The sequence below is a fragment of the Leptodactylus fuscus genome, chromosome 1, assembly GCF_031893055.1.
Source record: "Leptodactylus fuscus isolate aLepFus1 chromosome 1, aLepFus1.hap2, whole genome shotgun sequence".
Lineage (NCBI taxonomy): Eukaryota > Metazoa > Chordata > Amphibia > Anura > Leptodactylidae > Leptodactylus > Leptodactylus fuscus.
The window spans coordinates 75,984,527-75,997,642 of record NC_134265.1 but is presented as its reverse complement, the minus strand read 5'-3'; positions in this window follow the sequence as shown (position 1 = coordinate 75,997,642).

Genomic DNA, 13,116 nt, shown 5'->3' with positions numbered 1-13,116 from the left:
TTCCCCCTAAAGGGTAAACTACTCCCCCCCTCCAGGCTCGCTCCCGTGCACTTAGCCCCTCCTCCCTCCCCCCTGAGAGCAGGCTGATACATCACTTGACTTATGACTAGATAAGTCAAGGGATGTGTCAAAAAAAAATGAATAAAGTAAGATAGTGGACAAACAAAGCAGTTTTGCTGAAGCAGTGTATTTAGGAAAAGTTTTACATTCACATTAACAAGCAGTATAGATAGGATCCTTGTGATGGGACAACCCCTTTAATGTATTCACTTCATTGTTTACACTGTGTTTCCATAATCACAGACCTGGGGATGATCTTATCTCTCTGCCAAGGACAAGTGACATAGTTTCCTGCTCTCTGGAGGGAGGGGGAGCTGAGTGCTTGGAGCCAGCTTGTATTTCTGAGCTGTTTTATCTCCCTGCTCTTCCAGTTATCAGCTCCGCTAATTGAATTTTGCTGATAAGGGAGCACACAGGCATGCAAGGCCAGGCATAGAAGCGACTGGCCGCTGGCTTTACATGTGAGACAGGAAGTGAAACCCAGCCCACCAATTTACCGAGAAAACCAGGAAGAGAACAAAGTTTACAGCCTGCAAGTTGGTGACAGGGCGACTTGGGAAAACCTCTTAAAGTTTGCAGATTTTTACCATATAACTGCAAAGTTTTCGCAGAATTCACTCTACACATTGCAAAGAGTTAAATCTGCAGTCAAAACCCACCTTATGATTGTAAAATTCACACCCCAGGATGGTTAATGCTGTAGAATGGTTCAACAGTAAATGAGATTTTGGAAAATAAAAATCTGCAATGTAGCCGACACATCTTAATATGGACAGAATCTTCATCAATGTCACCTACATTCACATGCACTAAAGAAGATCCATGCAGAATAACTGGGCTGCTGATGTTATCATACCTGACATGTTTATTCAAGTGGACTCAGAAATGAAAAACTGGAGCTAATATGTCCTGAATTTATACTAAATTTAGAAGTATCCAATATCTATAGGGTAGTGGACAAGTTCATGATACGCTAATCCACTATAGGGGTGTACTAAGTTTAGAAGTCATCCCCTATCGAAAGAATAGGGGATAACTTCATGATTGGTGGGGTCAGCCCACATGGACCTTTCTGTTGGAGCTGCAGGCCAAGCATGTGCCCTGGAGCTTCATTCATTCTCTTTGTGAGCACCAGAGGTAGCCGAATTCTGTTAATAGCGATCTCTAGTGCTCATAGAGAATGAATTTACTGTCAGTGTGCATCCTGGGCCTGCCTCTCTATCAGGATCGCAGCCCACTGTCATGAATTTTGCTGTAATTTTTTTTCCTACTGATTAATTCCTTAGCAATGTATCACATACACGTTTTTAAACTGGTTCAAGAGTCCATTATTTACACAAAGTGTGAACTTGGTCTTACATTGCCACTGGAACAGAATTATTATTATTATTGTTTATCTATATAGCACCATTAATTCCATGGTGCTTTACATTTGGGGGTTACATATAGTACACAAAATATACAGGTAGGTATAATACTAACAGTGATCGGCTGGCACAGTGGGGTAGAGGGCCCTGCCCGCGAGGGCTTACAGTCTATGAGGGAAGGGGGAGAGACAGAAGGAGAGGGGGAGACTGTACAGATGGTAGTGTGGTGACAGTCGTGTTATTGGAGGTTGTAGGCCTTCCTGAATAGGTGAGTCTTCAGGACCTTCTTGAAGCCTGTGATTGTGGGGGTCAGTCTTATGTGTCGTGGTAAGGAGTTCCAGAGTATGGGGGATGCACACGAGAAATCTTGGAGATGGTTGTGTGAGGAGCGGATGAGAGCGGAGTAGGAGGTCGTTGGAGGATCTGAGGTTACGTGTGGGCAGGTAGCGGGAGATTAGTTCAGAGATATATGGAGGGGACAGGTTGTGGATGGCTTTGTATGTTAACGTTAGTAGCTTGAATTCAATTCGCTGGGCTATAGGTAACTAGTGGAGAGACTGCCAGAGGGGAGCAGCTGATGAAGATCGGGGGGTGAGGTGAATTAAACGAGCAGCACAGTTTAAGGTGGACTGGAGGGGGGCAGTTTCAGTGGACTGACAGGGTCTGAAGCCTGAATGAAATTATAAAAGAATGTAAAGTCCACTTTGGCAGAGCTCTTTGGCCAAAGTTAGAAGGACTATTATGTAAATTAAAGGCAGCATGCCGGAAAATTTATTTCAAATTAATGAATCCCCATCAGAATAAACAGACAGGTGTTGTTTCATGAGATAACGCCTTTAAGGCTAAAGTCCCAAACAGTGAATCGCTGCAAAAAAAACCGCATGGAAACTGCAACGGAAATACATCACAATTTTTTCTGCAGGCCTTCCCTCTGTGGACTTTCTGCTTCTATTATACTTATATGTAAAACACTAGTGTTTCCATATGTATAAGTAGCCTCTGCCTGCAACTTTGTCTGCGGGTTGTTGGCGTCAATGATCCGCCTATATTCAGCAAATTGCTGCCGTCGATGGTTTGCCTGCTCTGGCGTATGGGCAGCTCTCAAGCTGTCCTGCTGCTGACCTCGTTCCTCACACCGTGCCTGTGATTGTTCCGGCATCTCAGCAGCTCGCTGGGACGTCATATAATGAGCGTGTTGTTGGTGTTGAGGATCCGCCTGCCCTGGTGTTTTGACAGCTGTCAAGCTGGCCTGCTGCTGAACTTGTTCCTCGCGCTGTGCCCGTGATTGTTCCGGTATCTCAGCAGCTCGCTGGGACACCATATAATGAGCGTGTTGTTGGCGTCGATGATCCACCTCAGCTCCGCTAGAGACGAATTCTGTTGACTTCTGGCTACCTTCTGGCTACCTTCACCTGCCGAACACAGATCAGTTATCCTGAATATTTTTTGCTGGATGTTGGACAAAGATACCATTGTTTGGCATGAATGGTTGCTTTTGGCCTTTCTTTGGCCAGTTTGTGCAGGCTAACTGCAGATTTTTTTTTTTTTTTTTTTTTTTTTTTATGGCAGTTTAGTTGTTAATGTTTCTGGTGGGACTGTTCGTACAAACAATCCCATCGTTGTTTGGATGGCCGTCTGAAGTCTAATGTGTATGCATTGACGCCTAACTCTGCAGGGACTTGTTTTGGCATTGCTTGTATGCATCCTGATTGTTCAGAAAGACATGCCTGTCAAAAAAGTAATTTGGCAAGTGTTTGGCACTGTTAAGTTGGGGCACTGTATGACTGGCATGACCCTTTTGAGTAGTACAACTTAACAATGTGACTCTCTGAATAAAGTTGTGTAGCCCTGATCTATAATATTCGTAGAAGAGACTTTCCCCACGGATGTATGGATTCCCAGGACAACCACATGTAGACTAAATACTTATATCATTTTCAAAAACTAAAAAATAATAGCAAGTCTATTTTGCCATATTTCATGCACCGTAGCTATATTATGATTAGAGATGAGCAAACAGTGAAATGTTCGAAGTTCGATTTGAGTAGCCGCTCAATACTCGAGTGTTCGATCGAACATCGAACCCCATTATAGTCTATGGGGAATAAATACTTGTTTAGGGGGAAACCACTATTCGACTCAGGAGGGTCACCAAGTCCACTATGACACCCCAGGAAATGATGTTAACACCCTGGAATGCAGCTGGGACAGCAGGGGAAGCATGTCTGGGGGCATCTAACATGCCCAAGTCACTGTATTACGTCGGGATTCCTGTCAGTTTGCAATATGCGGGAGCTGACTTTTTCCCATAGGAATGCATTGACCAGCGTTGATTGGCCGAATGCCATACAGAGCACAGCATTCGGCCAATAAACGCTGGTTCTGCCGGAGGCTGGTTTGAGAGGAGGCAGAGTCTAAATCGTACGAGAATGGAGACTGCTGTGGCCCGATCTTAGACTTCGCCTCCTCTAGCAGAATCAGCGTTGATTGGCCGAATGCTGTACTCTGTATTGCATTCGGGCAATCAACGCTGGTCAATGCATTCCTATGCCAAGATTTAGCAGTGCTGGCCGTGCGCTCAGCTCGGCTACACCGGAGATGCAGCCGAGCTGAGCGCACAGCCAGCACTGCTACACCGGAGATGTGAACCCTGCTGCACACTCAGATCTGCTGCATCAGAAATGTAGCAGAGCTGAGTGTGCGTTGAACCCTGCTGCACACTCAGCTCTGTTGCGTCAGATGCGCTGAACCCTGCTGCACACTCAGCTCTGCTGCATCAGAGATACACTGAACCCTGCTGCACACTCAGATCTGCTGCATCAGAGATGTAGCAGAGCTGAGTGTGTGCTGAACCCTGCTGCACACTCAGCTCTGATGCATCAGAGATGCACACCGGAGATGAAGCAGCGCTGATTATGCAGCAGGGTTCAGCGCACACTCAGCTCTGCTTCATCTCCGGTGTAGCAGTGCTGAGCACACGGCCAGCACTGCTACATCTCAGCATAGGAATGCATTGACCAGTGTTGATTGGCCGAATGCCATACAGAGTACAGCTGTTAGGATTGGGTCCTGCAGGCTTCCCGTCCAGCGCATAGCGCCACCTGCGGGCCAATCCGAACCTCGCCCTCGGCGTTGTGCAGTAAGATGTCTGGAGTCTAAGTCCAGCTTTCGGCCCACTGAGCATGCTCAGACATTTTGGAGCCGCTCAGAGGCTGCCATTCTCTCCCTACTGAGCATGCTCAGACATTTTGGGTCCGCTCTAAGGCTAAGTCCCATTTTGCAAGAAGATTCAGAAGTAAAAAATTCCAGCTTGCATCCACGGTCCTTATAAAACTTAGCGTTTATTCCAGAATTAAAAAGCACACATGTTCACAAGCAATATCGTCTCATAGGAATTTCCATCCCATTACATAGACTTGCTAAGTCCCATTTTGGCCATACTGAGCATGATCGGTGATCGCCCCTGTTGGGCGGGGACTAGCCTTTAAATAGTGTGAGCCGACGCCCGCCCGGTGCTCCCACTTTGCTTAATATACGTTGAGACAGGAGGTTAGGGCCAAGTTCCAGTCAATTGTAGGAGCTGAGTAGGGATCCAGCTAGTATTCCTTGGCTCTGCCCTTTGGAACCAGTCAACCCATTCCTAGTCCAACTACCTTATATCTCCTTGCAGGTTTAGGAGTTTATTGTGTGACTGACCAGGAGTGAAGTTAACCCCTGGCAGTCTTGTGCTTGCAGTACAGTGAAGCACATGCTAAGGCCTGGTTCTCCTGCTGTAAATAGCAGGAGCTTCTGACAACTTCATTTGTTCAACTGCTATACATTGGCACGCTCTCCCAGTGACGTTAACTGGAGAGAGTCTGTTGCCGCCTGTTTACATTTGTGTTGTACAACATCACTGCCAGTGCAGTTCAACTGGTGGTGAATAATTCAGACGTACGGCTGCCCATCTGGGCCTGTGGACCTCGCTGCAGTGCTCTGCAGCTTAGCGGTTCTGGTTGTGTTTATTATTATTTTTATATATACACACAGAACCATAACAACAGCATTCGGCCAATCAACGCTGGTTCTGCCGGAGGAGGCGGAGTCTAAGATTGGTCCACAGCAGTCTCCATTCTGTCCCAATTTAGAACCAGCGTTGATTGGCCGAATGCTGTACTCTGTATGACATTCGGCCAATCAATGCTGGTCAATGCATTGCTGTGTGAGTGATATTTCCACCTAAATAAAGGTAATCCCTAGCTAACCCTGCCTGTACATCTATCCCTGTCTCACAGTCACATAGTTAACAGTCTCATATGAACCGGATATTAAATCCACCATCCGTATAAATTGGAGGTCACCTGATTTAGCCAGCCCATTTCTTTTTCCGATTTTTTTTCGATGCCTCTGTTGTCGTAGTTCCTGTCCCACCTCTCCTGCACAGTTATTGGTGCAAAAAAAGCGCCAGGAAAGGTGGGAGGGGAATCAAATTTTTAGTGAGTTTGCCACCTGGTGTTCGACTCGAATCAAACATCTCGAACAGCTTGATATCCGATCGAACATGTACTCGATCGAACGCTGTTCGCTCATCTCTAATTATGATGCATTTTTATATACTTGTATAACAGACTAAGGGGGGTATCGTCACTCCTTGGGGAGAGACCACCATATAGGTGTGTGGAGACTTATTAAGCCTTTCGCACACCACTTTGCAAGGGACTATGGGAAGAATATGCAAATCTGTCTTCCATGATGTAATTAGGAAGTCAGGTGCCTCAGTGTTGCAATCCAATAGAGGGCGCTCACTGGAATGTGCAAGCCTGTCTTCCCTGATGTAATTAGGAAGACAGAATTTCAGTGTGTATAACAGACTGTAATGCTAGAAATGGCCACATGATGTCAGAAGAGCCCAGAAGGATGAACCATGGGGAACAAAAAAAATCCATATTAAAGTTATGTTTAGATTATCAAGCACAATTACAGTTTATTGTTAAAAGAATATATGAAACCTACTACCTATAGTGTGATATAAACGGGGTTTTACGGGCCAAAATGGGAGATACGTCTTCAGCATGTGATCTGTGGGAGTCTGACACCCTGACTCTGCAAAGATCAGCTCTGCTGACAGTTTAAGGAACCAGAAGCTTTAGTAATAGACAGGGAGCATGTAGGTTGCTCCTATTCAAGTTATAGCAATAGTGCATCAGCCCTATCCACTGCAAGGTGATGGTTCCTAGGAATCGCTTCACTCCACCTATTACTTGAATAGGCACAGTCAGCATGCACTCCCCGTCCACTACCCCAGCTCGCAGCACCTAAAGGCTGCTGAAATAGCTGATCTGTACAGGGTACGGGTGTTACACCCCCACAGATCACATACTGTGGGCCGGAAAGCCCCTTTAGGTTTAGGAATGGAAAAAGTTTTTTTTGTCGCATATCTTGCAGCGGTTTTTTGAGCCAAAAAGAGGAGTGGATTAAATAGAATGGAACTGTCCAAGTGCATTCTTCATAGTTCCCATTTCTTTTCAAGCCACTCCTAACTTTGGCTTAAAAAAAACTGCAGCAAAATTTGCAACAAAAAATGCTGCGTTTCTGCAACATGGGGCCTTAGCTGTAATCTGTTACCACTTTTCTTCAGTGGTAGACACTTGGCTTCTTTATAGTTGTGAATTGTTTGACTAGATTTCCATGTAGTAGTCACACTGCAGCCAAAGTGCATGGGAGCGCATATGAAAACCAAACTGACATAGAAAAAGACTGTAAACTGATGTTTCTCAAGATACAGTGTGCAGAATGAAAGGACTTTTAGCTCTGTACGTTTTCGGCACAGACTCAGACATACAAGTGTATGAGATGACACAAGTCTCTTTCCAGATCTACAGTCCTATGAAAAAGTTTGGGCACCCCTATTAATCTTAATCATTTTTAGTTCTAAATATTTTGGTATTTGCAACAGCCATTTCAGTTTGATATATCTAATAACTGATGGACACAGTAATATTTCAGGATTGAAATGAGGTTTATTGTACTAACAGAAAATGTGCAATATGCATTAAACCAAAATTTGACCGGTGCAAAAGTATGGGCACCTCAACAGAAAAGTGACATTAATATTTAGTAGATCCTCCTTTTGCAAAGATAACAGCCTCTAGTCGCTTCCTGTAGCTTTTAATCAGTTCCTGGATAAAGGTATTTTGGACAAACAATTCAAGTTCAGTTAAGTTAGATGGTCGCCGAGCATGGACAGCCCGCTTCAAATCATCCCACAGATGTTCAATGATATTCAGGTCTGGGGACTGGGATGGCCATTCCAGAACATTGTAATTGTTCCTCTGCATGAATGCCTGAGGATTTGAAGCGGTGTTTTGGATCATTGTCTTGCTGAAATATCCATCCCCGGCGTAACTTCAACTTCGTCACTGATTCTTGAACATTATTCTCAAGAATCTGCTGATACTGAGTGGAATCCATGCGACCCTCAACTTTAACAAGATTCCCGATGCCGGCATTGGCCACACAGCCCCAAAGCATGATGGAACCTCCACCAAATTTTACAGTGGGTAGCATGTGTTTTTCTTGGAATGCTGTTTCTTTTTGGACGCCATGCATAACGCCTTTTTTTTATAACCAAACAACTCAATTTTTGTTTCCAAAATGAAGCTGCCTTGTCCAAATGTGCTTTTTCATACCTCAGGCAACTCTATTTGTGGCGTACGTGCAGAAACGGCTTCTTTCTCATCACTCTCCCATACAGCTTCTATTTGTGCAAAGTGCGCTGTATAGTTGACCGATGCACAGTGACACCATCTGCAGCAAGATGATGCTGCAGCTCTTTGGAGGTGGTCTGTGGATTGTCCTTGACTGTTCTCACCATTCTTCTTCTCTGCCTTTCTGATATTTTTCTTGGCCTGCCACTTCTGGGCTTAACAAGAACTGTCCCTGTGGTCTTCCATTTCCTTACTATGTTCCTCACAGTGGAAACTGACAGGTTAAATCTCTGAGACAACGTTTTGTATCCTTCCCCTGAACAACTATGTTGAACAATCTTTGTTTTCAGATCATTTGAGAGCGGGCTGTCCATGTTCGGCGACCATCAAACTTAACTGAACTTGAATTGTTTTGTAGAAAGAAATGGTCCAAAATACCTTCATCCAGGATCCAGGAACTGATTAAAAGCTACAGGAAGCGACTAGAGGCTGTTATCTTTGCAAAAGGAGGATGTACTAAATATTAATGTCACTTTTCTGTTGAGGTGCCCATATTTTTGCACCGGTCAAATTTTGGTTTAATGCATATTGCGCATTTTCTGTTAGTACAATAAACCTCATTTCAATCCTGAAATATTACTGTGTCCATCAGTTATTAGATATATCAAACTGAAATGGCTGTTGCAAACACCAAAATATTTAGAACTAAAAATGATTAAGATTAATAGGGGTGCCCAAACTTTTTCATAGGACTGTATGACTGCACGTGACATACAGATGCACTGTGAGTGTATGTAGTCTTTTTCTCTGGCTGAGGCCAGTCACCACTGCAGCCAGTAATTGGCTCATCTGGCATGCTGGAGAATTTCCTGGGTGGGTCGGAAAAAACTAGGAAATGGATCGCAGCAGGTACCTGGGCAGCCTATTACCCAGAGAAGCTGGGGATTGCGGAGAGGTCAAAAGCTTTTGTTATAATAAAGCTGGAAAAACACTTTAAAGGGGCTCTATCACTGGGAAAAGTCATTTTTATCTAATCACATGCTTGCATAGGCTTTAGAAAGTCTATTCCACACTTACCTATAGTATGTAGATTGCCTCAGTGGTTTCTGAATAAGTCCGTGTTTATTCATATGCTAATGAGCTTCCAGCCAGCTCAGATAGTTCCCAGCAGCCTCCTCTCTCCTATTATCTTCTATGTGTGTGAAGCAAACAGGAAGCGAGTCATCAGCAGCAGCCTCCCATAGAAAACAGCAGAGAGAGGTGTGCACCATCTATCGTGCACTAGTCTACTTAGCATATGAATAAAAACGGACTTATTCAGAAACCACTGAGGCAATCTACATACAAAAGGTAACTGTGGAATAGACTTTCTAAGGGCTATGCAAAGGCGTGATTAGTTAAAAATGACTTTTCCTAGTGATAGAGACCCTTTAAGGCTAAGGCTCCACGGGCTGTATCCGCAGCACTAAAGCACTGCGGGAAGAACCGCTGCGTGAACGCATTGCGGTTCTTTCTGCAGCACTTTTAAGAGAAAGTTCACAGAGTTTTCCTCTGCGGACTTTCTCTTAACATTCTATCTACGGGAAAGCCGCTGGCGTTTCCGTAGATATAATTGACATGCTGCGATTTGCAAAGCTGTAACGGCTTTGCAAATTGCAGCGTGTCCATGCTGTGATCTTTTCCATAAAGTGGGGATGGGATTTGCATGAATCCCATCCACTTTGCCTGCACTGTACAACGCCACGATTTTTCCCGCAGCGTCTCCGCTGCAGGCAAATCGCGGCGTTTCCGGTCCGTGGGGTCCCAGCCTAAGGCTGTGGCCCTAACGTTGCGAATACACTGCCTACTATAGTATCCCATCCACACATTGCAGAACAAAAAATCCACTGCGGAAATGCTGCGATTTTGTTTTTTGGCTGCTACATGGAACCTTAGCCACAAGAATACCTTTTGCCACCTCCACCAACTCCAGTTCTTTGCATCATCTAGTAGGTGCTTCACTGATTTCAGTGCAGTTGGAAATTGTTCTCTAGCTCACACCGTTTCAGAGCAATCAGTTCAGTTAGTTTTGGTGTTTGATATGCTACTTAGGGTCTCTGTTCTCAAGTGGGTCATCTCCGAGAGGAGCAGACAAGGAGTCTTGATGCTGAGTTCTGATACTGTCCGCCTTTTATTGGGCAATATGAGAGATGTGACTCACGCACCTACTGTATGAAAATTAACAGCACTGATGGATCAGGATTGGTGGGGCTAGAGAAAAAAAATCCAGCTGTGCCAGAATCAATGGAGCAGTGTCTCTTAAAGGACGCAGAAAACTGGAGTTGGTGGAGGTGGTAAAAGGTCTTCTTCAAGAATAAGCTATGACTTTGTAAAAAAAATAGTGATAACCTATTTAAAACCTCGTGTAAACACAGTGTCAGGGCCGTATCATTGTATGTCTTCATGTTTTTCTGTGCATGTCTGTAATCTGTTTCACATACGGAAAACTGTTATGGATCCATACTGTACCATGTGTATACATCACTATTGATTCATTTGCAATGGCAATATAGAGTATTAATAAGAGAGGGTATTTACCTTTTTTCTTATATTCCACTCTTCTACTACTTGTATGAGACAACCATGTGTTAAAATAATTTTTGTAGATTTGGTTTGTCATGGCATTGGCATTGTAACTTAGAGGTCAATGTGTTCTTTAGAGGGGTTTAGTATGAATATTTTGTGTTAAAATAGTTTTCAAGACCACAGATGTCAGGATTACTGAACATTTTTCCCTCTTTCCGAATATTAACTGCATAATCATTTGTTCCGTCCGACGGAGAACTGCCCTTTTGGATCACAAAGCAAAATTGATCCGTATTTTTATGTTACATTTATATTACCATCACAAGATTAAAATCACAGGAAGGTTTTTACAAGGATTTCTGTGTATGTTATATTGGAGAAAGTTGAACACGAGCATGGAAGTGAGTCTCCCAGTAGCTTGATATTCAGAGGAATAGTATCTAATACAAAGCGATGAAATGAAGTGTATAGAAGACCACATTGGAGACTCTGTTGCAATGTCCCTTCCCGTTCAGCCACAGGAAAATGTCCAACAGCACAGGTCCGTTGGTCATTTTCCTGTGGCTGCTCCCGTTCGGCCACAGGAAAATGGCCGAGGGACATGTGCAGCTGGCGCTTTTGGATGAAGACGCAACAGTGGCACAGGAGAAGAGGCGGAGAAGAAGATGGAGGTGGTACTGGAGAGTTTTCAAGCAGCACAGGGGGCACCCTCAGTGCTGTTTGAGCATGGGGGACTGCCCCCTGTGCTTTCTGGAGATTCATTAGCATAACAACAAAAAAACGGGATATCTACTGAACGGTGGCACAGAGAAGAATTCTAAAGGTAGGGGAAGAATAGGCTTTCTTAAGAATAGCCAATTCTGATGTGGGCTTACCGTGTTCCCCCGAAAATAAGACAGTGTCTTATATTAAATTTTGGTCCTAAAGATATGCTATGTCTTATTTTCAGGGGATGTCTTATTTTATTTTTGTGTGCTGCTGCCACCACTGCACTACGCTGAGATGTGCTTGCTGCGCAAAGACTGTATGAAGAAAAACATTGCAGCCGGCTGAATGTTGTGTGCGGTGCTCTGTGTGCACAGGAAAGCCGGCTGCTGCTGTGATACCGTACGTTGTATCCACTGTTCCTGCTGCTGTGGGATGAGCTGTGAGAGTGGACCCCCCACCACATACGATGCTTAGTGTATACAGAGCGGGCATCTCCCAGCTCATCCTACAGAGGCAGGAACAGTGGATACAACGTATCGCAGAGGCGTCAGCAGTACACTGTGCACACGGAACATCGCACACAGTGTTCAGCCGGCTGCAATGTTTTTCTTCATACAATCTTTGTGCAGAAAGATTATTATTATTGGGGGACGTCTTACTTTCAGGGGGTTCCTTATATTAGGCAATTCAACCAAACCTCTACTATGTCTTACTTTCGGGGGATGACTTATTTTCGGGGAAACAGGGTAGTTCAAAACGAGATTCTAATGATAGAATGTCTTTAAGGATGCTGGTTTGTATGCTTGTTAATGCGCAACAACTTTTTTCATATTTTCCATTCAAAATTTATAACTTATCCCCGGCTCCGCTACACTCTCCGCCGCTGTCGGCGATCTTCAATGATGTTCGGGATGTCATGTGACCGGGGGGCCTGCGTCACAACGCGTATGGATGCAGGTCCCAGTCATGTGATGTCAGGGACATCACACAAGTCGGCCTGAAGCCTGACCCGAGAGTAAGTAACGCTGTTTGTTATGTTCAGTTACCTCTCCTGGGCCTCCAATTATTATACTCGGGGGTCTGAAAAGACCCCCCGAGTATAATAGTGCTTGTGGGGCCCGCGGTGTCACTTACCGATCCCGGCCCCAGCCAGGATCGGTAAATAAGTAGGCCGGTAACAGCCTTATTAAAAAATAATAAAAAACATGCAGCGGTAGCGGCTGTCGTCGGGCCCCCTAATGTCCTGGGCCCAGTAGTTACGCCCCTGGCTATGACTATGTAGCCTAATATGTCATCCTTACCTTGCTTTAAGCCCATACTGTATCTCTACATGCCTCCGATTTTATATGTACCACATTTCACTACTACGAAGTATCAAACAAGGACACACATAGTGTCTATCAATTGGTAGGGGCTTTGTGCGCTGCCATATAAGATTTGTGCATATGGCTCTGACGTGAGGTTCTCACAGTCTGTATTGTAATGATAATACATTTTTAGTTATTTAGTTCCTACATATTCTACTTTAGCACTTAACAAATCAATCCTTCATTCTGTTGCAGTATGTGCCAGAGAGATGACTGCGTATAGAAATTGTGTCTCCTGTGAAATAGAAATAGAGTCTGACATATAATGGAATAAAAGGTCACATTTATTAATGCATATTAAAATCCCTGATGTCTGCTTCAAGTAACAGCTTTAAATATTTACAGTAAAATACTCTCATTGAA